At 40.1% G+C, this 25,512-nt stretch overlaps 1 long non-coding RNA gene across 1 annotated transcript; it reads left to right on the top strand.

Moving 5' to 3' along the window:
- The first annotated feature begins 14,445 nt into the window (after positions 1-14,445).
- Positions 14,446-25,230, top strand: LOC143676267 (uncharacterized). Its single transcript, XR_013171965.1, has 3 exons — positions 14,446-14,606; positions 19,846-19,967; positions 24,849-25,230. It is a non-coding gene; the product is annotated as an uncharacterized LOC143676267 (long non-coding RNA).
- Positions 25,231-25,512: the final 282 nt, after the last annotated feature.

Genomic DNA, 25,512 nt, shown 5'->3' with positions numbered 1-25,512 from the left:
GGCAGGGCCATGCTTCCTCTTGAAAGGGAGAATTTGTTCCATAGCCCTCTCCATGTTTCTGATGGGTGCTGGCAATCCAAAGCATTCCTTGGTTTGTGGTGGCATCACTCAATCTCTGCCTCTGTCACATGGCGGTCTCTCTCTAGGTCCTTCTTACTATGTTCAAAATTCCTCTGCTTATAAGGACACCAGTAAAATTGGTTCAGGGCCCACTCTAAATACATTTGAGTAATAACATCTTCAAAGAGTGTATTTCCAAGTGGGATCACTTTCACAGGACTGGGGGTTAGGAATTGAACCTGTCTTTTTGGGAGACACAGTTCTGCCCATAACAGCAGCTACAGTAGATGCAAACACTGTCTTGAAATTCTCGTCGAGCTTGGGAGCCTGGCCCTTCCCCATTGGTCACCTAAACAATGAGAAAGCACTGACATATTAGTGTGGCAGAAGGGTCTGCAGGCTGCTAGCGTGATGAGACCTCAAGGCTCCAGGAAGAGCCCACCTCCCACCATGCCAGATTATTCCCCTTCTATCTTCTGGGCCACATCTGAAGGTCTTTCTTACAAGACCCTGCATGTATTACTCCACAATCAAAAATGAGGCTTAAAATGCCGGGAGAGAAGACCATTAAATTGCAGTTTATCACATCCTCTTCAATAGGGGGAGAATAATCATGCATGGAAGGGTTGGGAGAGTAAAGGGTACAGGAGGCGGGTGGGAGGGGAAAAGGAAAGGCAAAGCTGGGATAACAATACCCATCACTTTAAATTCACATTGTCCCCCACTGGCTGGGGCGGTGGAGTGGGGGAACATCTGGAAAGGGAACCTGGGTTCATAGTGAAGGTGTGCATTGTGCGATGATCCCCCTTTATCTCCAGATAAAGAACATGCTCATATGTTCTGCTGTATAAGCACTGCCTTATGTTCATTTTAAATATCCTAGTCTCCAAATTGCAGACCCATAATGGTTACACCTCTCCGCCAGCAGGGTGACCCAGAGGTGGAGTTATTTGAATTGACAATCAGTTCCAGTAAATGTGGAGAGGGTGAGGCTTCATCCAGGAAAAGAGAAAAAATAAAAAAGGAGAGAAAGGAGAGAGAGTCGGAAGTGGGAGGGTGTGAAGCCATCTGGAGAAAGAGAGCGGCTCATAAAAGGTTCAGAAGTTCCCAAACTGTCAAAATCTGACTGTGTGGTCATCGCTAATGTACATGAAGGAAATAGACTCGCACTCCCTGTCACTACCAAAGAGTCACCTCTGCTGAGTGTCACACTGAAACCGTGGCCCCGATGAAAGCAGGCTGGAAGTTTCTCCTTGTCTTAGTCAAGACCCCGTGTTTAATGTTTAGGGAGCACATACATCACACGCCATTAAAACTGCCAGTTTCCAACTCTTTCGCACCATTAGTAGAATATATGTATCGTTAAAAGGAGTGAGCCACATTATAAAGATATGGTAATTCAGACTATTGGATCACAATTGACAGCATGTTCAAGGGACTGCTGTCCCGAGCTGTCTCCAGAGACTCTATATTTTGTGAAAAGACATTTACCAGAAAAGTTTTCATAAATATTCTCTATGGGAGAAAAAAAAATGTGTATTTATTACTTCACATTAAAAAAATATCTAAAGCAAATGTTTTCGTAGCTGACTTCAAAGAAGGTGCATGGGTATTTTAATCCACAGTCGGAAGAGTTTTTCTTATCAGCCGTATAACAGTCAGGGAATGCTCTAGTCTGGGCTACCTGCAATGGAATAAGTAGCACTATTTTTTTTTCTTTGCCCTCCCTGCAGTCATACTCCCAACTCCAGGTTCTGATTCTGATATTAGTGGTGATGAAGAGGTGGAGAAATGTTTCATGAATCTGTACTCCGATGGCTTAGAGTGGTGGATTTAAGGATTAGCACTCAAAATGCAAATAAATAATCCCAACTGGCCACTGCTTTATCATATTTGGTCTTAGTTAAAGTGCAGCATTATTAAGGTTCAATAGGTTATCCCAGAAACTGTCTGAGAGGGAACTATACAACGATGAAAAACTACAGAATCCAGCAGCCATAGGAGAGGAGTAGAAGGAAATTGAAAATGGAAAGGCTGAAGTTAATCAAGGTAGGACCAGGTCAATTTGGGGAGTTTAGTGAGGACGGCAGACTATACAAAGGAAGCGAGGAAAGTGAGATTGGGGAACAAGGAAAAAATTCATTTCAGGTGGAATGAGGTGGAAAAAATATAATTCAAGAGAATTGCTCTTAATCAGAGCACTGCGTTCTGATGAATGCCTTCATAAATGAGTTGGGCAGCATGCTTCCCCAGAACCACAGAGATGAAGATAACAGAAGTACCTGCATGTAGGGACTTCTCAGTTTATTAGGGCTAGTAGACATGGAAAATGGGCAACTACTGCTCAGTATGAGTGCCCTGATAGGGTAAGTTTAGGGGCTGTGTGAGCACAGAGGAGGGGAACATCAGAGAGATCTTTCAATAGGTCCAGCAGGAGTTTGCCTGGAGCAGAGGGAGTGGGGGAAGGGAGATGTTTTGTAGAAACTTCCAAGTAGAGGAGTTAGATTATACAAAAGCCAGAGAGAAAGTGAGCGATTGAAGCATTTACATGGGAATGGCATGGCTGGATTGTCATTCTTAAAGATCATTCTGGTGACTGTGTGTAAAATTAATTGGATGGAGTCAATGTTGGAGACAGGGAGACCTATTGAATAATCCACACAGAATGTAATGGTTGCTTAAACTGAGGCTGCTGCAGTGACGAGAGGAGTAGACAGATTGCAGATAGAATGATTATGACTTTATTGAATGGAAGGGTTAAGGAAGGAGTAAATGGTGAGGCTCAGGTTTCAGGTTTGGGTAACTGTGTGGATCACAGAGTCTGTCATTGTGGTAGGAGCACAGAGGAACTAATTGGGATATGGAATTATGTCTCAGGCAACAGTGGGGGAAGCCTGGAGACAAGAGAACCAGCTCTACAGTCACAAGGAAAGCCAGGAGTAGGCAGAAGAGGGATTGTTGACTGGTTGATTGTGTGGACGTCGCAGAAGGGATGCTTCTCAGCCATTGGACCCGCCCACCTTGGGTAATCAAATGGATGGTTATTTTATAGATATGAGGCTCAGCTGCCTGGAAATTTTCATAAATATTTTGTACAGATTTAGATCTGATTTAGATCATTTGAGTTTCAGACATCCATGGAACATGAATGCATATCTAGTTAGGGTTACTATTTTAGTACTTTTAAATTGAAGCATATGTCAGGGTTAGGGCTAAACATATGGATTTGAAAGTAGTCATCAACAAGAAGGTGAGAGATAAAGCCATGTGAAATTTACCCAAGGAAATCATGTAAAACGAGAGAGGTAGCAGGCTGAGAATAAGACCTGGTAGAACATCAACATTTTAGGGCCAGGTGAAGGGAAAAGAGCAGGAAAGGAGTATTGGAAGGGTTAGCAATGAAACAAAGAAGAAAATAGTATTGGAGAAGACCCCAAAGGTTTTGGGTGGGCAGCCAAATCTAGACCAAAGTTGATGTAGAAAGAGAATATTATCTGATCCCTGCCTTTAGCCATTTAAGAACCTGATGAATAGAAAGTACTTTCCAAGCCATAGTCATATCTTTCTGTGACTGTCCAGAACTGGACAGTAACAGGGAGTGGGAAGTGATTTTGTTCCCTGGGGTACATTTTTGGTTGTCGTATCAGGAACAAGGGTGCTACTGGCATCTGGTGGGTAGAGAACAGGGATGCTGCTAAATATCCTACAATGTACAAGGCAGTCTCCCATGACAAAGAGTTATATCTTTGTCCAAAATATCAGGTGATGAGTTTGAGAAACTGTGTAGATTTTTTTTGTGTTGGATACATTTATTCAGTACATCTTTCTAAAGCTTCAAGAAATATGTTTACAGTGAGAACTCTGCCACCACATGATGTTTCAGCTCTTTCTAGTTTGTGGTTCAACAGAGTGGGTCCCCTTTGAAAGTAGGTATTTGAAAGATTCTAGACAGCCCACCTTTTCAACCAACCCAAATTGTATATGAATATGGTAGTTTTAGAAATAGTTCTTAAAAAATGCCATAACAGTCTTGTAGAGAAATATGTTCAAGAAATTAAACACCTGAACTCAGCAAGATTAGTCTTGGTACTCTCTTCCCAACAGATGCCAGTTGTCTGCCCATTTTAGAGTCCATGAGTCAAAACAAGTCTTCTCCTAGTTGTAGTCTTTGATGCTTATCGAAGCATCAAAGACTAAAATGCTTTGATTTAAGCAAAAGATGCTTATGTCCTGCTGATACCCCAAGGCATCTGGGTTATGGAGCTATTGAGAGCTTCTTAGCTCTGGTTAACATGCTGCAACTTCCCTTAATTGAGAGAACCCACTAATAACTGCATTTCCTAGAAACCAAACAGGATTTACTCCTACAACTGGGAGGCTAAGCTTCTTGATATTCCAGCTGATTCCTGTTGGTCTCGCTGGGACTCATTCCTGCTCCAGGCAGGAACATGGGAAGTTGTGCGCTCAGACCAGCTCTTGCCAGTATTTTCTTCTCAGCTGCCCCTCCTGGCTCTGGCTCCTGATTGCAGAGTCAGACTGTGGGCTCTGGTGCTGCACTGCCTGGGTTTGATCTGCCCAACTACCCGCCAGCTGAAGAACAAACATGGGCAAGTTAACTCAATATCTCTCTTTATGCTGGTTTCTTCATACATAAAAGGGAAATAATAATACCTCCCTCAAGAGATTGTTTTGAGGATTAAATGTACAAATAGATGTAAATGCTTGGAACAGTGCCTGGCACATGGTAAACACTCAAAAATAGACTAACCATCATTACTTATTAGATACATTAAGGTTAATATTTATTTAGCAAGTACTTCTCTCCATAAGAAAAACCTATCAACGTGCTTAGCCTTTTCAGACAAGTTTTTACAACTCATTCTGTAAAACACTGTGTGTTATATCCTGTATACTATCTTGTAAAGGCAATTTACAGATTCTCAGAGTGTTCGATTCATATTTCCTCCTGCTAAAAAGCTGGCAGAGGACTGAAAGAGGAGAGTGAATCCCGTAGTCTGCCACCTGACCACAGGCACCCATACAGAGAGACCGCCATGAAATCAACGCAGGTGGCATGATCTTCTGAAACGGAAAGAGGCACTTTTCTGGTTCACGCCAAACAGAGCTGGCTCTATGTGTTTGGAATATTGAGCTCCACTGCTGTCGAGCACACCAGTGCAGCAACAGAAAACATGCAGTAAGGCGGTGGTGCCTGTCAGTATTCTCTTTAGAGACTTTAGAAAGGTCAGGTGTTTGTTTCTTTAGGTAGGTATTTCCTCCCTGAGGTTTTCAGTGCTTGAACTTATCTACACATCCTCTACTGTGTGCTGCCTGAAGTTTGAAACAGGTCCAAGTTCCAAGGTACATGTTGATATCCTTTAAATCCTTTACATTTTTGCTGAGCATGAGTCCTCGGTGATGATTACCAAGTTAACATCTGAATGTCATCAATGGCACAAAATACCCATTTGCCCTTCACAGAACACATCTGAAAATATCAAATGTCTTTCTGTCTGTTGATGACTGCCTTTGTGGATATGTTTTCTATAGCAGTGGCTCTAAACTTTTATATGCATGTATATCACCCAGGGATCTTGTTGAAATGCAGGTTTGGATTCAATACCTTTGGGACGGACCCAAGAGCCTACCTTTCCAACAAGCTTCCAGGTGATGCTGATGCTACTGGTCTATGTGAGGGTAATGGATAGTGCGACTGGTGAGGCTCTCCATAAACTGCCCCCCCCCCCAGTTCCTTCTCCAACAGATATGTGGCCATGGAAAGGAGATGAGTGGAATAAAGCATGGACTCTAAGAGTGACAAATACATTCACTATCCAAAGTATGCATCTGGTTACAGAGGAAGGGATGCCAATCCAGACATTAGGAAACCAGCATTTAAGTCCTGGCTTTGCTACTAAAGGATGATATGACCTTGCATATGTCATTTGAACCTCGTTAATACCTCAGCTTCTTAACATGTACAGCAGGAGCAGTAACTCCTCTTCTAATTGTCACTCAGAGTTGGTCAGACTCAAATGAAATGATGTATTTACAAACTCTGTGAGAAGCATAAAGCACTATTAGAAGTAAGTTGCTTTCTTCCTCCAAGCTAGGGAATGAAAGAATGGTGTGGGCCCAAGCGTGAGAGTGCTGTGGTCTCTGTATGTGTCTCTTTGAGAAATGTGTCCTTTAGGGTGCCTAGGATAAAGACATGCTCAACCATAAAGCTTTATTAATAATTTCTAGTAATTCAATATATTTAGCCATTTACTTGGTTCTTGGTATGTGCAAACACACAGAGCCCTTGGGCTATGGATATATTGACATTAATAAGGCAGGGCTCCAGACCTAGAGGAGTTTAAGGGTGCTAGTGGGCATAAATCATGGATAGATCATCCATGCAAAGAGGAGAGTGTATCACTTGAAATGGAGGTGGGTGCTTCACTGTGTAGTGCTACCGAAGTACGGAGCTGGCCTTCTCCTTCCGTTTCCTCACCGCTACTCCTGTGGGCCCCACCCTCTGTTTCAGGAGATCTTATATGTCTCCTGGGGAATGAGAGGTAGTGCAGATAGTGGTTGAGAGCCTGGATGTGGAGCCAGAGTGCCTGGATTTGAATCTCAGCTATGTGCAATCTCGGGCTGTTTATTTAATCTCTCTGTACCCCAGTTTCCTCACCGATCCATTACAGATGCTATATCATAGTACTTAACACAGAGGGTTGTGTGAGGATTAAATACACACATACACACACGTACAAACATATAATAAATGCAAAATTTAGGAATAAATATAAAATATGTACGTGTTTACACACTGAGCTCTGTGGGCTACCTGTTATCATAATGTAGAATAACAGGGGGGCTCCACACAAGGCTGTAAGGGTGGGCTCAGCCAGAGTTGGTCCACAAGGGTGCCTATTAGTGGATGGTCCACAGGCAGAGGACAGGTGGCTTCAGGTTACGTCCCAGTCCAGAGCCAAGAGACATAGAACTGATAGAATTTCTCAGCCTGGACAAAGGAGCCTTGAGCGCAGTGAGGGCCTCCAGGCACGGGCGCAGCTTTCACCCTCTGTTCAGCTCCAGTGCTGCTCCCTGAGGTCACCATCCAGGTCCTGAGCAGCCCATCTTCTCACCTGGTCCCCAGGCCAGAGCATCTGTTCTGTCCTCCCTGATCTTTTCTAAGTCCACATCTCCTTGACCCTGTCCCGGTGACCTTCTCCTAGTGTCCTTGAGGCAGGATGGGGTGGGGATAGGGTGGACTTCTCCTTTCTCCATTCTTGGTCCAATTCTATTATTGTAGCACATGGTATATACTCTGCTCGTCTCAGGTCTTCTGTTGTTCCAGTAGTAAAATGTAACAATATTTACTGTTTTGTTTTTTTAGGGGGGCTTTTAAAAAGGGGAATTTAATAAGTTGATAGTTTACAGTTTTAAGGCTGAGAAAATGTCCCAATTCAAACAAGTCTATAGAAATGTCCAATCTAAGGCATCCAGGGAAGATACCTTGGTTCAAGAAGGCCGATGAAGTTCAGGGTTTCTCTCTCAAGTGAGAAGGCACATGGTGAACACAGTCAGGGCTTCTGTCTCAGCTGGAAAGGTATGTGGCGAACATGGTGTCATCTGCTAGCTTTCTCTCCTGGCTTCCTGTCTCATGAAGCTCCCTGGGAGGCATTTTTCTTCTTCATCTCCAAAGAGTCCATCGCTGGCTGGAGGACTCTCTGCTTCTCATGGTTATGTCATTCTCTGCTCTCTCAGAATCTCCAAGAATATTCACTTCTTCTGGATAACAATCCCAAGTCTCAAGACAGCATGGAGGCATCTGTCTGACCAAAGGGAAGGCCATATGTACAGGTATAGGGAAAACAAAAATACAGAAATGTTCAAGATATGAAGTCTCTATGCATTCTGGAGGAGACATGCAAATACAGGAAAAAGAGGGAAGAGGGAGGTGCCAACAGTTAACCTGCACATATTTATTTGTTGCCATTTCTATATAAGACACTTGGTATGAGCAGGAGAGGGATTAATCCTCTAAACCCAGGTCTCTCAGAGGTGTATGGCTCTGGAAAATCTCTCATGGGATAAGTTTTGGATTCTGAGAGTGAGGGATATGCTCGTTAAGAGACGGTGTTAAGGAAAAGAATGCCAGCTTCCTATTTCTCACCTGTTCTGTGAAGCCTTACTAGCGCCAACCTGGAAGAATCATTCATTCATTTATTCAGTGAGGGTTTCCAGGCTGCTTAAAACCATTATTACTGCATATACATTTCTTATTCTTGTCCGACTAATTGGCCTAGTTCCCCTTCCTATAAAAGTGTGGATCAAAATAAATACAGTTTTCCACAGGGAGCTCAGTTTGGCAAAATGGGAAGAGCATGGACTGGAATTCTGGCTCTGCCACTTGCTGGCTATGGGATCTTTTTTTCTTTATTGTATGATCTTATTACTTTTAAAATTTTTATTAATAAAAACAATCAACATACAATATGAACATTCTTCTTTTTTATCATACAGTTGTATATTCATCATCATGATCATTTCTTAGAACATTTGTATCGATTCAGAAAAAGAAATAAAAAGAAAACAGAAAGAAATTCATATGTACCACACCCCTTACCCCTCCCTTTCATTGATCACTAGCATTTCAATCTACTAAATTTATTTTAACATTTGTTCCCCCTATTATTTATTTATTTTTAATCCATATGTTTTACTCATCTGTCCATAAGGTAAATAAAAGAAGCATCAGACACAAGGTTTTCATAATCACACAGTCATGCTAGGGATTTTGAGCAAGTTACTTCAACTTCCTGAACTCAGTTTTCTCATCCACTAAATAAGAATAATACCTAATTTGCATCGTTGCTTTGTTGCTGTCAGACCTAGAGATAAGTGGCATCTGTACCTAGCCCAGTGTTTGGGTCATGCTAGGCATTTTCTAAAATGGTGGTTGGTGCTATTATTCTTTCTAAGCTTTGGTCCCCTCTTGAGGAGAGGCACAGCCCAAAGGGCTAGACAAATCCCATCCATTGTAAACACAAACCTGCTCCATATAGAACATGATAGTATTAAGACAACTATATCCCTAAAATTTCAAGATTTAAACGTTGTACTTTTGAATAGAGTTTTACATTTCATTAACTCTGAAGAGTAATTCCAATATAGTTATTAATACCCTTATTGTGCAGATGTCTCAGAAGGTTTCATTGATTCATCCAGAATCTTATAGCAACTAAATGGCAGGTGCATTTCCATGAAGCAAATCTTTCAGCTCCTTTGGGGTCAGGTCCATCAGGGGACACTTTAAGAAAAAAGTGAGATCTGGGTTGGGCCTTGAAGGATGCCTCTTGAGGGCTGAAGATCTGCACCATCAGGGGAGTACAACATGTGGTCACATGCATTTTAATATTCAAATTAGAGTGGCATCAAGCCCCATTTTCCCTATTTTGCAGGAATTCATGCCATCAACCTTGGTGCCTTTATTTTGTGAAAAGTTCAGGTTTATAGATTCTTAGTCCAAAGTCTTCTTATTATTGCCTTTTGCAAGAATCCAGAAAGTCTTGTGAGTTTACCATAGGGTCCTGTTTTCCACTGCTTTTGCAGTAGTCTCAGCTACGTAATTTCTAACATATGAAGATCAACCACTGGGAGCTCAGTAATGGCTGGGCTCCTGGCCTTTGCAGCAAGACTGTGGCAGTAGTTTCTCAGGTTGTGGGGGGAAAGGAGACCTCCTTTTCCACAGGGAAAAGATTGTTTTCAGGGACCCCTTTGTTTCCATTGGTTCATGTGCATACAGCCATTTTGGCATGAGGAGGCACCTCTGGAGGGAATCCATTAGTGCAGCTGCCAATGGTGCATTTCCTTCAGAGAAGCCTATTATCCTTCCATGCCTGATGGAATACTAGTCCATGGATGTACCCAATAACCTTAAACTCCAAGAGATAGAGACTTGACTTCTCCCCTATATCAGAAGGTTCCAAGACCCTTGTGTAAATCAGCAGGTGCAAATATAAACATTTAGGAAGAGCATGGACTGATTTCTATTTCTAAGTGCAAAGCCCCTGCCCCTTGTCAAGATAGACACATCAACTTATTCTCTTCTGCCAGAATGAACAGGTACTCACCTTACCCTAAATAATTTGGAGAGATCACAGAGATGCCTTTTCTCAGAACAATGATCTGCTTCAAAGTGACTTGGGGATTCTGCTGCTAGAAATAGGGCTAGGATGCAAGAAAGTCTGTTTTCTCACTATTGATTAAAAGCAAATATTCATATGTGTGATAAAGTTATGCTTTACTGGGCACCTCACTCTGTTTGAAAAATAAATAAATTTAGCCCATGTTTCCTGGCTTCCTTGTACACCTCATTGTTACATGCAGGTTCTTTGTTAGAAATCTATTTATAGAATGTAAGGGATGAAAGACAAAGGTTTTGCTCTCAAAAAGCTTCCAGTCTGGCTTGAAAGATAAGGGACAATTACATGAAATTAATTACACCTATTTCATAGAATCATAGGGAAATTTAAATTGATTAGTGAGGGTAGGAGGTGGTTAGTTCAGGGCCTGTGGTAGAGACCAAATAGCTATTTGTTAAACAGATGAATGAGTACATACATATATAATACCCAATGGAGATGGCATGTGGGGGCAAACAGCCATTGGGGGTGGGGCAATGTATCAGTCAGGGTTCTCCAGAGAAACAGAACCAATATATACATGTACACACATACATGCACATGTGTATATGCATATACACAAATGTATATGTATATATATACACCACACTCATAGAACACATAGGATAAATATACACACATACATATTATGGCATATATATTAATGCATATACATATTATGGCATATATATTAATGCATGCACATATATAATGGGAGATTTATTTTAAAGAATTGGCTCACGTGGGAACTATGGTGCAGACCAGCAGACTGGAACTTTGGCAGGATTTTTAAGCTGTAAACTTGAAGCAGAATTTCTTTTTCTCAGGGGAACCTTGGTTTTTGCTCTTCAGGTCTTCAACTGATTGGATGAGGCCCACCCTCATTATGGAAGGTGATGTCTACTTAAGGTCAACTGACTACAGATATGAATCACGTCTGCTAAAGAAGTTCATAGACAACATCTAGACTAGTGTTTTATCAAACAACTGGGCACCATAACTTAGCTAAGGTGACACATAAAATTAGCCATCACAGGGAGCATTGTCCTGCCTCTGGGAGAAAGTCTTGGAGTGCACAGAGATACTCCATCGTTGGGTACCATTTTCAGTCACTCAAGGGCCACAGCTCATCTCAGCTCATTGTCAGTAACTCCCTGGAGCACTTGAATTACCAGTCCCTTTACAGGGATTACAGGCAAGGGCACATTGGATCCTTGTTTTTTTTCTTTTCCTCTTCCTACTTTTTGCCTTTTGATTGATAGAGCAGATGGAAATCTTGTTTCTCAATTACTCTGTATCACCATTTGATCTGAGTACATCTGGAAGGAGATTATGCAGATGCATTTACTTTTAAAAAATGAGAATGAAAATAGGGATGGAGTGGGGGGGGCATTTATCTTTTTTATTTTTTTTCCTCTTGTCTTCCCCATCAATATAGTCTCCCAAGAAAAACAAAGAAATAAACTCTTACAACATTAAGTCACAGCAGGGACTACTTCTGTTCCATTCCTTGCATCTCAAAATAAATTTAATTTATAACTACTGGGAAGGCTACAGTGATATTCTGCAATGCAAATAAAACACAGCATGAACACATACACAGGAAGAAAGTTTTGTGCTGTAAATATACCAGGGAAGTTCAGAGAAGCATAAAGAGTTGGGGCAGGAGCTAGAAATGATTACTTTGGAAATGAATCGCAGATTTCCATTTTTAAGTGAACATATGTCACTACCATTTTCTCTTCCAAGAGTGACTAGAGTGTGGCCTTCAGCCTGTTTTTTTTTTTCTTTTTTCTTTTTTGCCCTGATTGATTTGGCTGGCTTTGCTGCTTTTGAAATGCCTGTAACAATGCTGTTCTTTAGACATATTCACTCCTGTATCTCTTCCTGCGGCCTGAGCAGTTCAGAGTAATGCCACCATTGATTATAATTCAACCATTTATTTCCTCTGGCAAATAAAACATGTGCTAACTAAGCCACAACTGGCTTACCAATGGAAGCATTTCTCCCTTTTTCTGAAATTCCTATTAGAAGGCAAGAAGAAAGGACTGAGTAATCTTTTCCTGACCTACCATTTACAGTAGAGGATGACATTTGGACAAGGCAGGGACCTAGGACCAGCTCTCAGCAAAACTATAAAGGCAGAAATTTATCTGGGGACTGGATACCATTTTTCTACATTGCTGGCCATGTCTAAGCTCTCTGAACTCACCATCTCCCACCATCCTGTTTCCCATAATTAGGAGGGAGGGTTCAGTCAAGGTGCTAGAGATATAATGAGCTATCAATCTTGAGAGCATCTGAATTTGTTAAACAATGCCTGAAAAGGGCATGGCTTAACTGAAGAAAAAATTAAGTGCTATTGGTGTAATTTTATTTATTTATTTATTTGTAATTAATTGTAAATCTTGGATTAGGGAAAATATTTGGGGACACAAAAGATTTCTTGGCACTTAAAAAGACTCATCGCTTATTAACTATCTAGTCTAACCATCATCTATTAACCATCTTTCAATCCATCTATCATCTCATTATCAATTTTTTATTCTGAAAGTTTATTATCCATAATGACTAGGTTGTTATGCTCAGACATTAATGAGTTTGGGATCTTTCTTCAGGCCAGGTTAGGGGTCTCCCAGTATGGCCTCTGCATTCGTCTGTAGAGCTCTGACATCTCCCCACTGGGTGTGAGGAAGAATCTGGCCATGGGCAAAGTTTGGAAGGAGAAACATTTGTGTTTTGCATCCACTCTCCCCTCAAAACTCTTCATTTCCTCAGATTTCATTTGGAGGCATTAGGGTGCTTTCAAGTTTACTGAGGCAGACTAACCAGCAGATTGGCAGAATCCCTAAAGCAAATGAGCTATCAATCCCTAAAGACACAGAATCCCTAAAGCAAATGTGCTGAAAGCAGCTATTGCACAGAATCAGTGATTCAATTTAATTCTTCAAAATCCTTTGAGCTTATTTTAATGAAATCAAAAATAATTTTGATGAAACTCAGTGTTTAAGCTGAGTTTTTCACTCCCAGTGATCATGGAGTGGCATCTTAGGTGACATGACAAAGGTGGCTGGTGGTAAGAGAAATCTGTCTCTAGTGGTCTTCCACCTAACAAATACCAGGGGAAGATTTACCAGGAGGCTCATGGATAAGGAGAGAAGACTGGTCATCTGCCTCTGTGTTAGTTAGATTCAGTTGTCAACTTGGCCAGGTGAGCATTCCTAGTCTTGTTGCTGCGGACATAAGCCAATGGTATGTGAACCTCATCTGTTGCTAATTACATCTGCAGTCAGCTAGGAGGCGTGTCTGCTGCAATGAGTGACCTTTGACTTAATTGGCTGGTGTTTAAATGAGAGATCACAATGTAGCACTACTAAGCAGCTCAGCATTCCTCATCTCAGCACTTGCAGCTCAGCCCAGGCCTTTGGAGATGCAGAAAGGAATCACCCTGGGGAAAGTTGTTGGAACCCAGGGGCCTGGAGAGAAGACCAGCAGAGACCATCTTGTGCCTTCCACGTAAGAAAGAACCTCAGTGGAAAGTTAGCTGCCTTTCCTCTGAAGAACCAACAAAATAAATCCCCTTTTATTAAAAGCCAATCTGTCTCTGGTGTGTTGCATTCTGGCAGCTAGCAAACTAGAACAGCCTCCTTTTCTGTCTCTTTGGGCCTGGTAAAAAGAAGGAAAGGATCACTCTTTCATCCTGATGCAGAATGTACTGTGCGTCAGACACTATTCGAAATGTTTTATGTTATCAAGTCATTTAGTAATCACAACAATCAAGTGACATAAATATAATTATCTCGACTTTTAAGAGGAAATGAGGATCGGAGAGTTTATGTGATTTCCCCTCTAAGGTCACGCATTTCGTAAGCAACAGAGCAGGCTTACATGTACACCCAGGCACCGGTCTGGCTTCGGAGTTCCTGCTGCTCTCCACTCCAGCACTCTGCCTCTCATCTCGTCCCCTCAACCCTGATTTAGGCTTGTCATCGGACTCTTATCCCACTCCATCCTGTACTGTGGTTATATCAGCACCAGCCTTTTTTTTTTACTCCCGCTTCAGCACTACAAATTTGCTGGGATTAGGAATTGTTTTATGTTTGTGTTTGCATTTCTTATAATGTGTTACTGGTGCTGAGATGGTAAATGATACATGTTTGTTAATTCTATTATAAAACAGCTTTAGAATCATTCCCTGGAAATAGGCCAAGTGAAAAAGAACAAGCTGGTGTAGGCACTGGGACTTCCTACTCCTACTGTCCTCTGCCCAAGGGACTCAGATATAAGCCAGCCTTGGATCTTTCCTGCTAATCTCCAGGGAAGAGCCTTCCAGAATCTGGAGAGAAGTTCCTGGAGAGGTTGTGGACCAAGGTAGGCTTCTTGGGCTTTTTATCTCTGTCTTGAATAATATTAAAGTCACCATTATGCAACCATGTGCAAATGGAATCAGAGAATCTCTGAGTTGAAAGAGACCCCTGGAAAGTATTTCCCGGTAAATGACTGTTTAACCTATTGGATGCATATTTGTTCTTTTCTGGAAGATCTTAAGGGCAATTGACAGCTCAGCATTCCTCAGCCATTCATTTTCGATATTTCCTTGACTTTTATCCCTCTCCTTGTGAAAGAATGTGAGCTATCATATAAGATTCAATAGAAGAGTCAAATTATAAAAATAACAGCAGAGCTCACACTTTAAAAGGAACAACAGGAATAGATGTTCCCAGGCTCCTAGGATGTGCTAATTTAACAGTTTTTCATTGATCTTGGCTCCAACTTTTCTCCATCAAAGACAAAAAGTGAAATAGAATTGCATAATTTTCCTTGTCAGATAAGAGAAATCCTGCAAAATGTTGATAAATGACAAATGTGCTTAGGAGCTAAACTCAAGGTGGACTATATCCCTGAGGCCCTTTAAAATGACCATTTAGTTACTAGTGAGCAATGTCCTTTAATATAAACAGCACCACTTTAATGGATGGCTCTTATATCAGACCTATCTCTGAAGCATATCTTGCCAAAAGCATTTCCATGGGCTTTGGCAATCTATACTGTGGTGGTATGTTTGTGAGCAGAGCGTTTGAGAGAATTCACAGCATGTTCAAGCATAAACGATTGCCCTGGCTCATCATGAAAACCATCTGGAGGTCAGCAGCACAGGTATTATTGTCCTTGGGTCTCATGGCAAACAAGCTTGGGACTTGAAGCCAAGGCTTCTGCCTAAGCTCTTTGCACCGTACAATGTAAGGTCCAATCCCTTGACTTCCTGATGACCTAATAAGGAAAGAGCCTGAAATTCTCAGAAACCATGAGCTTAACTTGTCCATTAGAGTGGCTGTTTTAGTTTCTTAGGCTGCTTCAGTAAAGACCATGAAACGGGTTGGTTTAAATAATGAGAATTTATTACCTTACAGTTTGAGGTCAGGAAAATGTCCAAATCAAGGCATCAACAAAGTGATGCTTTCTCCCAGAAGACTGGCTTTCTGGGGCTGGCTGCTGGCAATTCGTGGCTCTTCTGCCACCTGGCAAGGCGCATGATGATATCTTCTGGTCTCTTCCTTCTCTTCTGGGTTCCATTTCAGCTTCTTGCTTCCTGTGGGGTTCTCTCTCTCTCTATTCCTGTCTCTCCTCACTCCATTTATGAAGGACTCCAGTAATAGGATTAAGAGGCATTCTTAATGAGGTGGGTCACACCTTAACTGAAGTAGCCTCATCAAAAGATCCTACTTACAATGGGTTTACACCTACAGGAATGGGTTACATTTAAAAGCATGTTTTTTTCTGGGGATACATACAGTTTCAAACCACCACAGAGGTTCTCTCAATGTCCAGTCTATTGACATTAAAATTATCTATCAATCGCCTACAATACTGATTCTTAATATTATGGAAATTATTTGCTGTTAATTAAAGTACAATTGGGGAGACGGAGTCACCATTTTGTTGAGAAAGTGACAAGTTTTGGGTCCTCACCCCAACAAAGACACCCTGAATGACAAATGGATCATATTTCTTACTATCTTTAAAGGGCCCTGGATGGTTGCCTTTCTCTGGGCTAAGAAAGGTCTAAGGCAGCATCTGAACTTGACAGAGTTGATTGATGATGGGTGATGGGGGAAAGCAGTGCTGGCACTTTTGGTATTATTTGAACCCAAGACTCTAAATTTTGCCTAAAAAAAAGCACTAAAGATTTCTCAAATGCTGGCAAAATATATTGTCTACACTTAAAAAATTATGAAGACATTTTAGGGTATATGTTAGCAACTGTTCTTCAGTGATGTTAGTATAATACTCGGGAAACTCCTGAGATCACATTTGGCTGCATTGTTGGAATGAGCACACTAGGATGAATGCGTGGTAAAGTACACCCTGAAGTAGACACAGGAAATTACTTTTTGGGCAAGCTTGTTTCTGAGAAATGTGGAGAAAATGTACCAAATGCAACTATTTGAGCTCTTGTATAACAGGAATCTGAACTGGTCTTTCAGATAACAACCACCTAGTTATAGTATTAGCTAAGACTTTTTTGAGTCATCTTTATGCACCTTTGTGAATCTTTTTTTTTTTTTTTCTTTAGTGTGGGCAGGAATTCTGCCTTTTTATAATGTATACATTTTCATTCTCTTATGGGTGAATTTTTACCACTAATTCTAATAGAGTTCTCCATTATACAGGAGTAATCCTAATTTTATCATATATGGGAACTTGCAATCCACTCTTGAAATTGCATCTTTTTTTTTTAACATTTGTTTCCCCTATTATTTATTCATTTTCACTCATATGTTTTACTCATCTGTTGATAAGGTAGATAAAAGGAGCATCAGATACAAGGTTTTCACAGTCACACAGTCACATTGTGAAAGCTATATCATTATACAATCTTCTTCAAGAAACATGGCTACTAGAACACAGCTCTACATTTTCAAGCAGTTCTCTCCAGCCTCTCCATTTTGCCTTAACTAAAAAGGTGATATTTATTTAATGTGTAAGAAAGACCTCCAGGATAATCTCTCAACTCTGTTTGGAATCTCAGCCATGGACACTTTATTTTGTCTCGTTTCGTTCTTCCCCCTTTTGGTAAAGAAGGTTTTTTCAATCCCTTGATACTGAGTCCCAGCTTATTCTGTATTTCTGTCTCACGTTGCCAGGAAGGTCCACACCCCTGGGAGTCATGTCCCACGTAGAGAGGGGGAGGGCAGTGAGTTTGCTTGTGTTGGTTGAGAGAGGCCACATCTGAACAGCAAAAAAGGTTCTCTAGGGGTGACTCTTAGGCCTAATTTTAAGTAGGTTTAACCTATCCTTTGCGGGGTTAACTTTCATATGAACAAACCCCAAGATTGAGAGCTCAGTCTATTGCTTTGGTTGTCCCCACTGCTTGTGAGAATATCAGGAATTCTCCAAACTCCTTTCTCGCCATTTTCCCCCAAGGGGACTTTGCAAATACTTTTTTATCCACTGTTCAAATCACTCGGGATTGGAGCATCACTCTGGACAAACCTACAAAATCTCATGCCCTACTCAAGGTTCCATGTACTTATGGTGTTCAATTAAGCTGTTCACATAAGTTATATTAGGAAATGCACTAGTCAAAATATAAATTTTGTACCAAATAAACATTTTTTGCTTTAGTTTCACACATAAGTTAAAGTTTTAAAATATGACTTACCATCTATTTCAACACTCTGCAGTATTGACATTCCTTTGTTCTTCCTCATGCAGAAACATTTTTTAATTTGTACATTTAGTCACTATCATTATACACTCTAGGCATTGCTAGATTATACCATCTCAGTCTTTATCATATATTTTTCCTTCTGATTTCATTTGTACTCCCAGGTCCCCTCCCTTTATCATTCTCACATTCTGCTTCATTCAGTGTTCTAACATTATTGTATTACAGTTAGGTAGTATTGTGCTATCCATTTCTGAATTTTTACAATCAGTCCCATTGCACAATCTGTATCCCTTCAGCTCCAATTACCCAATGTCTACCCTATTTCTATCTCCTGATGGTCTCTGTTGTTAACTGAAATTCTCCAAGTTGTGAATCTTAAGTTGTTTAATCTTAACATCTGTATGAAATAACACTGTTGCCACCCGCAATTTACACCTGAAGATACTGAGTCACAGTGCGGTTAATTAACTTGCCCAAAGTTGCACAACTGCTAAGTGGGAGAGCCAAAATTCAATTCCAGGTAGTCTAATATCAGAGACTACTCCATCAAGTGCTTGAAAGATTAATTTTATGGCATCGTTTGATGACCACAGAGCCTCCTTCCCACTAAGGATGTCTGATTTGGAGTGGGAATCACACAGCAGGGGAGGTCAGGGTGGGCTATATAAACTTGGCTCTCTAATCATAGGATTGAGTACTCAAGACCCTCATACTTCTTTATTTGTCCTTTTCCAAGGCCAGTCATGGGGTCGGAATAAAGCCAGCCATGTAATTTCCCAAAATTTAAAATGCTCCTCCGACTGCTTTCTGGGACACACTGTGCTATGAAAATCAGTGGGGACTGCACTGGAGGGCAGAGTCATTGATGTGTGCATTATTTCTGCAGCTCTGCAGTGAGCCATGCAAGCTTAGGAGAGCTTCCTGACCCAATTTTGACTCACAGGAAACTGGGGTACACACCCAAAGAGGAGGGAGAGAGCCTGCTAGTTAGGAAATAGCCCATTTGCCACAACTCACATTCAACTCACCCAACAGCCTAGTGTACCAAGGCAATCAACAAATTAAATGGGTTTGGACATGCCATGTTTATAACCATTTAGATCTTGGATTGTTTCTACCATGAGACCATTCCTCCCTACTCTGATTTCAGCATTAAATTGATTGGATTTCCTTATATCCGATCTTATTGCCTTCTAATTTGTCCTAAGTACTGTTTTAAAAATTATGTTCTATAGCGCAGATCATATCATGTTCTCCCCAGCTGAAGAGTCTTCATGAATTTTTCAACTTCTTTTATGTGGCTTTCAAGATTCTCTACAATCAAATCCTTACCTATTTATCTAATTTTCTTTTCAATGATTCCTCTTGATTCAGTTGACCCCTAAGCTAAATGCTGCAGGTTTCTCCATCTCCTTGTCTTTGCTCATACCATCTGTATCATTTTTTCCTACCCAGAATATCTTTTCCTATTTCTACCCATAGCAATCCCACCATCTGATACTCACCCCACATACCGAGTCTCTATGCCACCTTTCCTAATCGACTGCTTTTAAACGTGAGTGCTGTTGACATTCTTGACCCCTTTTCATGTGTATATTATGTGTCTGTATTACTTAGGTTACTTTGGATTGCAGAAACAGATACTAACTTCAGTTAGCTTAAACAGAGGAGAATTTGTATAAGGATATAAGGAGTATCACAGACTCCCAAGGATAGGGATGTAGCCAGTCATTAGGCAGGTAACCAGGAACCAGAAGGCTCACAGATTCTCTGCCTGTCTCTGTCCCCGCACCCTCATTTCTGTGTATATTTTTATGTCTGTCCCACTCTCTTTCTTCTTCTGAAGATGAACTTTTTCTGCTTCACTGGTACCCAAAGTAGAAAATGCCCACCCTTCCAGCTACAGAGCCTGATATAATATTTTCACTTCTATTCTAGATTCCCAGGAGAGAATATAATCAGCTCATCTTGAGGAAGATGGCCGTATTTCCAGTGGGGAATGGCTAGTGAGTGCCAACACCATGTGAACATGGCTGTAGAACCCATCAGGGGAAGTGCAGGTGAGTTCTCTGCGAGATGGGCATCCTGGAGAGATAAACCCAGAAGTTTCCACTATAGTCGCCATGAGTTTGTGAAGTCCTCAAGAATAAAAATTGGATTCTCTCTTTTATTTGTTTCATTTCTCCAAACACTGATCTTCCCAAGATTTAAACATGGCTGTTGATAGAGTGAGCAGTCTTCAGTAAAATAAGGCAATCCTTTTTAAAAGTTATTAATTTCTTTATTTAGATTTTATGTATATAAAGGCAAAAAATTTAATTTTTTTTTTCATGATTCCTATCCAACACCTAGTACAGTGCCTGGAACATCACCCACACTCAATAATACCTCATAAAAAATAATCAAGTTTTGTTAATTCTGCTTTCTTTTTTTAAAAGTTTTATTTCATTAGGAAAGTATGAATGAACACTCCCCATTTCCCTTCCCCCCATCTTCTGATGACCTCTAATCTTTCTATCTCTGATAATTGTGCTATTTCTAGTCATCTAATAAAAAAAGTTTTAAAATATAACTCATTCCTGTGGGTCATATTTAATTTATATCTCATAAAATTTGTCCTTAAATGCCTTGCTCGTTTCACTGAGCATAATGTTTTTATGGCTCTTCCATGTTGCAACATGTCTCAGAACTTCATTCATTCTTATGGCCAAATAATATTCTACTGGGTGTATGTACCACATTTTGTTTAGTCATTTATCTGTTGATGAACTCGGGTTATTTCCACGTTTTGCTATGTTGAATAATACTACTGTAAACACCAGCGTTGCATTGTAAATGTATCTGTTTGAGATCCTCTGTTCACTCTCTTTGGCTATCCACTTAGGAGTGAAATTTCCAGGTCATATGGAAATTTGAGGAAATGCCAAATTGCTTTCCACAGAAACTTTCCACATCAACAGTGCTCTCTAGTTCCAATTTATCAACATCCTCTTCAACACTTATCATTTTTTGTTTGCTTTTTTTTTTATAATAATCATTCTTGTGGGTGTAAAGTGGTATCTCATTGTGGTTTTGATTTGCATTTCCCCAATGGATGATGATGTATAGCCTCTTTTCATGTGCTTATTGGCTATTTGTAGACCTTCTGTGGAGAAATGTCTATTCAAGACCACTGCCCATGTTTAAACTGGGTTGTCTGACTTTTTGTTGTTGTATTGTAAAACTTTTTTTTATATGTTCTGGGTATTAAATCCTTATCTGTTATATGATTTGCAACTATTCTCTCCCATTCTACTGGTTGTCCATTCATTTTCTTGATAACGTCTTTTGATGCAAAAAAGTTTTTAATTTTTATGAAGTCAAATTTATCTACTGTTTCTCTTGTTGCTCATGTTTTTGGTGTCATATCTAAGATTCCATTGCTGAATCCCATGTCATGAAGATGTTTCTCTATGTTTTCTTCTAGGAATTTTATAATTTTGGTTCTTATATTTAGATTTTTTATTCATTTTGAGTTGTTTGTATATAGGATTAGGTAAGGATCCACCTTCATTCTTTTGCATGTAGATATCCCATTGTCCCAGAGGTATTTGTTGAAGAGACTAATGCATTCATTTAGCACCTTTGTCTAAAATAAATTTGCCATAGAGGTGTGGATCTATTTCTGTACTTTAAATTCCTTTCCATTGGTCTATTTGTCTATCTTTATGTTACTACCATACTGTTTTGATTACTACAGCTTTGTAGTACAGTTTGAAATTAGGAATTATGAGTCCTCCAAATTTGTTCTTCAAAATTGTTCTGCCTATTTGGAAGCCCTTGCTGTTCCATATGAATCTAAGGATTAATTTTCCTTTTCTCAAAAAAAGAGTGCTGAAATTTTGATTGGCATTTTATTGAATCTGTAGATTGCTTTGGGTAGCATTGACATCTTAGCAACACCTTAGCATCTTAACATCCTAACTTTCAAATTCAAAAACATGAGACATCTTGCCATTTATTTACATCTTATTTAATTTCTTCTAGTGTTTCATAGTTTTCAGAGCACACATCCTTTATATCCATTGTTAAGTTTATTTCTAGATACTATGTTCTTCTATATGCTATTTGTAAATGGAATTCTTTTCCTAATTTCCTTTTCATGTTGTACAACACTAATGTGTAGGAACAAAATTGACTTTTGTGTTGATCTTATACCCTGCTACTTTGCTGAGCTCATTTATTAGCTCTAATAGCTTTCTGGTAGATTATTTTGGCTTTCCTACATATCTTATCATCTACAAAGAGAGATAGTTTTACTTTTTCCTTTCCATTTTGGATACCCTATTTCTTTTTTCTTGCCTAATTGCTCAGACAAGGATGTCTAGTATTTAATGTCACAATATTGAATAGCAGTAATAAAAGTGGCCATCCTTGTTTTGCTCCTCAGTTTAGAAGGAAAGTTTTAAGTCTTTCACCATTGAATGTTATGTTAGCTGTGAGTTATACATAAATGGCCTTTATTATGTTGAGGGATTTCCCTTTTATACCTAGTTTATGGAGTGTTTTAATCAGGTAAGGATGTTGGATTTTGTCAAGTGCTTTTTCTATGTCTATTCAATAACTGTATATTCATTTTTCCTTCATTATATTTATATAGTGTAGATTTTTATATGTTGAACCACCTTGTATTGCTGGGATAAATTCCACTTGGTCATGGTGTATATTCTTTTTAATATGCTGTTGAATTTGTTTTGCTAATATTTTATTAATGATTTTTGTATCTATATTTATAAGGAAATTGGTTTGTATTTTTTCCTTAAACTTTAATTTTGAAATAATTTCAAACTTACAGTTGCAAAAATAATACAAGGCCCATACAGAAGACTCCAACATACCCCACCTCCAGATATCCAGATCCACCAATTTTAACATTTTGCCACATATGCTGTATCATTCTATCATCTATCTACCTATCCACCTACTAATATTCTAAACATTTGAAAGTAGGTTACATACATCATACTATGAAGAATAAACCTTTATATACAGTTATCAAGCTCAAGACTTTAACATTGATATAAAGCTTTTAGTCTATATTCCAACTTTTTCATTTGTCCCAATAATGCCCTTTTGGGCCTTTCCTCTTCCATTATTAGATCCAGTCTGGGATCATGTATTGAATTTAATTGTCATTGTCTCTTTGGTTGCTCTTTAAGTTTTTCTTTAAATTGTGATAACAAATATGCAACAAACTTTTCCAATTCAATGCCTACCAGACATAACATTCACGGGATTAATCATATTCACAATGTTGTGCCACCCTCATCACTATTACCTGAACTTTCTCATCACCCCAAACAGAAACACTACACCCATTATGTATAAACTCCCCATCCCTCTATCCCCTGCTCCTGGTAGCCTGTACTCTACTTTCTGTCTCCATGTGTTTGCATATTCTAGCTATTTCATTTAAGTGGAATCATGCAATATCTGTCCCTTTATGCCTGACTTATTTCATTCAACATGATATCTTCAGGGTTCATCCATGTGGTGGCATCTTTCAAAACTTCATTTTTTAAAGTTTTTAAAGACTGAATAATATTCCATTATAAGGCATATCTCAGAGATATTGCAGGTTCTCTTCTAACCATGGGGATAAAGTGAGTATTGCAAGAAAGCAAGTCACAAGTATTTTTTAGTTTTCCTACTGCATATAAAAGTTATGCTTACACTATAATGTAGTCTATTAAGTATGCAATAACATTATGCCTAAAAAAATCAGTGTACATAACTTAATTAAAAGATACATTATTGGTAACAAATGCTGAGCTTCACCTGAGTCTTCAGCAAGTTGTAATCTTTTTGCTGGTGGAGAGTCTTTCCTAGATGTTGAAGGCTACTGACTGATTAGGGTGGTGGTTGCTGTAGGTTGGGGTGGCTGCTGAAATTTCTAAAAATGAGCCAACAATGAAGTTTGCTGTATCCATTGTAGGCTTATTAGTTGACTTAATTTCAAGATTGTTGTCTCAGGGAATAGGGAGTCTGGTAGTTAGGTTCAGGTGTCAACTTGGCCAGGTGAAGGTGCCTAGTTCTATTGCTGTGGATATGAGCCAACAGCATGTGAACCTCATCTGTTGCTGATTACATCTTCAGTCGACTAGGAGGTGTGCCTGCTGCAACAAATGATGTTTGCTTAAATTGGCTGGTGCTTAAATGAGAGAGCTTAACATAGCACAGCCCAACTAGCTCAGCATACCTCATTTCAGTACTCACAGCTCAGCCCAGGGCTTTGGAGATGCAGTAAGGAATCACCCTGGGGAAAGTTGTTGAAACCCAGAGGCCTGGAGAGAAGGCCAGCAGAGATCACCCTGTGCCTTCCCATGTAAGAAAGAACCTCAGTTGAAAGTTAGCTGCCTTTCCTCTGAAGAACTATACGTTAACTAAATAAATCTCCTTTTATTGAAAGCCAATCCATCTCTGATGTGTTGCATTCTGGCAGCTAGCAAACTAGAACAGGGAGGTTCAAGGAAAGGGAGAGAGATAGGGGAATGGCCATTGGAGCTGCTGGTAGAGCAGTCAGAACACACAACATTTATAAAATTCACAGTCTTATATGGTTGCAGTTGGCAGTGCCCCAAAACAATTACATAGTAACATAAAAGATCATGGATCACGGTAACAGATATATAATAATGAAAAAGTTTGAAAAATTTCAGTAAGAATTACCATAATATGATACATAGACATGAAGTGAGCAAATGCTGTTGGAAAAAGTGTCAATAAAATTGCTTCAGTGCAGAGTTGCCACAAACTTTCTATTTGTAAAAAACACAAGGTCTGTGAAGTGCAAGAAAGCAAGGTGCAATAAAATGAAGTATGCTTATTTTTGTTTGTACATTCATCTGCTGATGGATATTTGGGTGCTTTGTAATTTTCTTTTCTTGTGATGTCTTTACCAGGCTTGGATATCACAGTAATGCTGGCTTCATAGAATGAGGAATCCCCTCAAGGAGCTTTCAGACCCAGAAACACCCACCCACACAAGAAGGAAAACTAGGGAAAAAGTTCACTGGCTCTTTATTTACTGGTGGATGCCAATATGTGGGTAGAAGTTAACTGCAGCCCGGAGGCCAAAACCCGTGATTATGCTGAGACTTCAGGGATCCTCCAGACCACGAATCACACACAAAAGAAGACCAATGAATAAAGTGTACTAGCTCTTAATTTCTAGATGGGTGCAGGCAGGAAACCGGAATCTGCTGCTACCTGGAGGGCAGAAACCAAGGTCAGGGTTTGTGTTGGGCCCTCAGGCATCTATCAGGCCAAGAAACACCCACATCAGGAGAAAAAAACAGCTGAAGATGATGCCCTGGCTCTTTATGTCTCATAGAGACTGGCAGGTGGTCCAAAGCTACTGCTGTCCAGAGGGCTAAATCTGAGATCAGTGTCCATGCTGGCCCCCAGGGATCCCTCAGCCCTACCTCAACCCTCAACCCCAACTTCTGGAAGATGAGGTTTCTTCTGCAGGTTATGTCCCCAGTGGGCCACTCCCGAATGAGGGCTGTGTTTCTACCACTGCCGCTGCTGGGCTCAGCAATGGGGCCTGGTCTTTGATTGGTGCTT

Source organism: Tamandua tetradactyla, chromosome 3, assembly GCF_023851605.1.
Source record: "Tamandua tetradactyla isolate mTamTet1 chromosome 3, mTamTet1.pri, whole genome shotgun sequence".
Classification (NCBI taxonomy): Eukaryota; Metazoa; Chordata; class Mammalia; order Pilosa; family Myrmecophagidae; genus Tamandua; species Tamandua tetradactyla.
The sequence above is the reverse complement of the archived record's forward strand: the minus strand, read 5'-3'. Positions and strand labels throughout refer to the sequence as shown.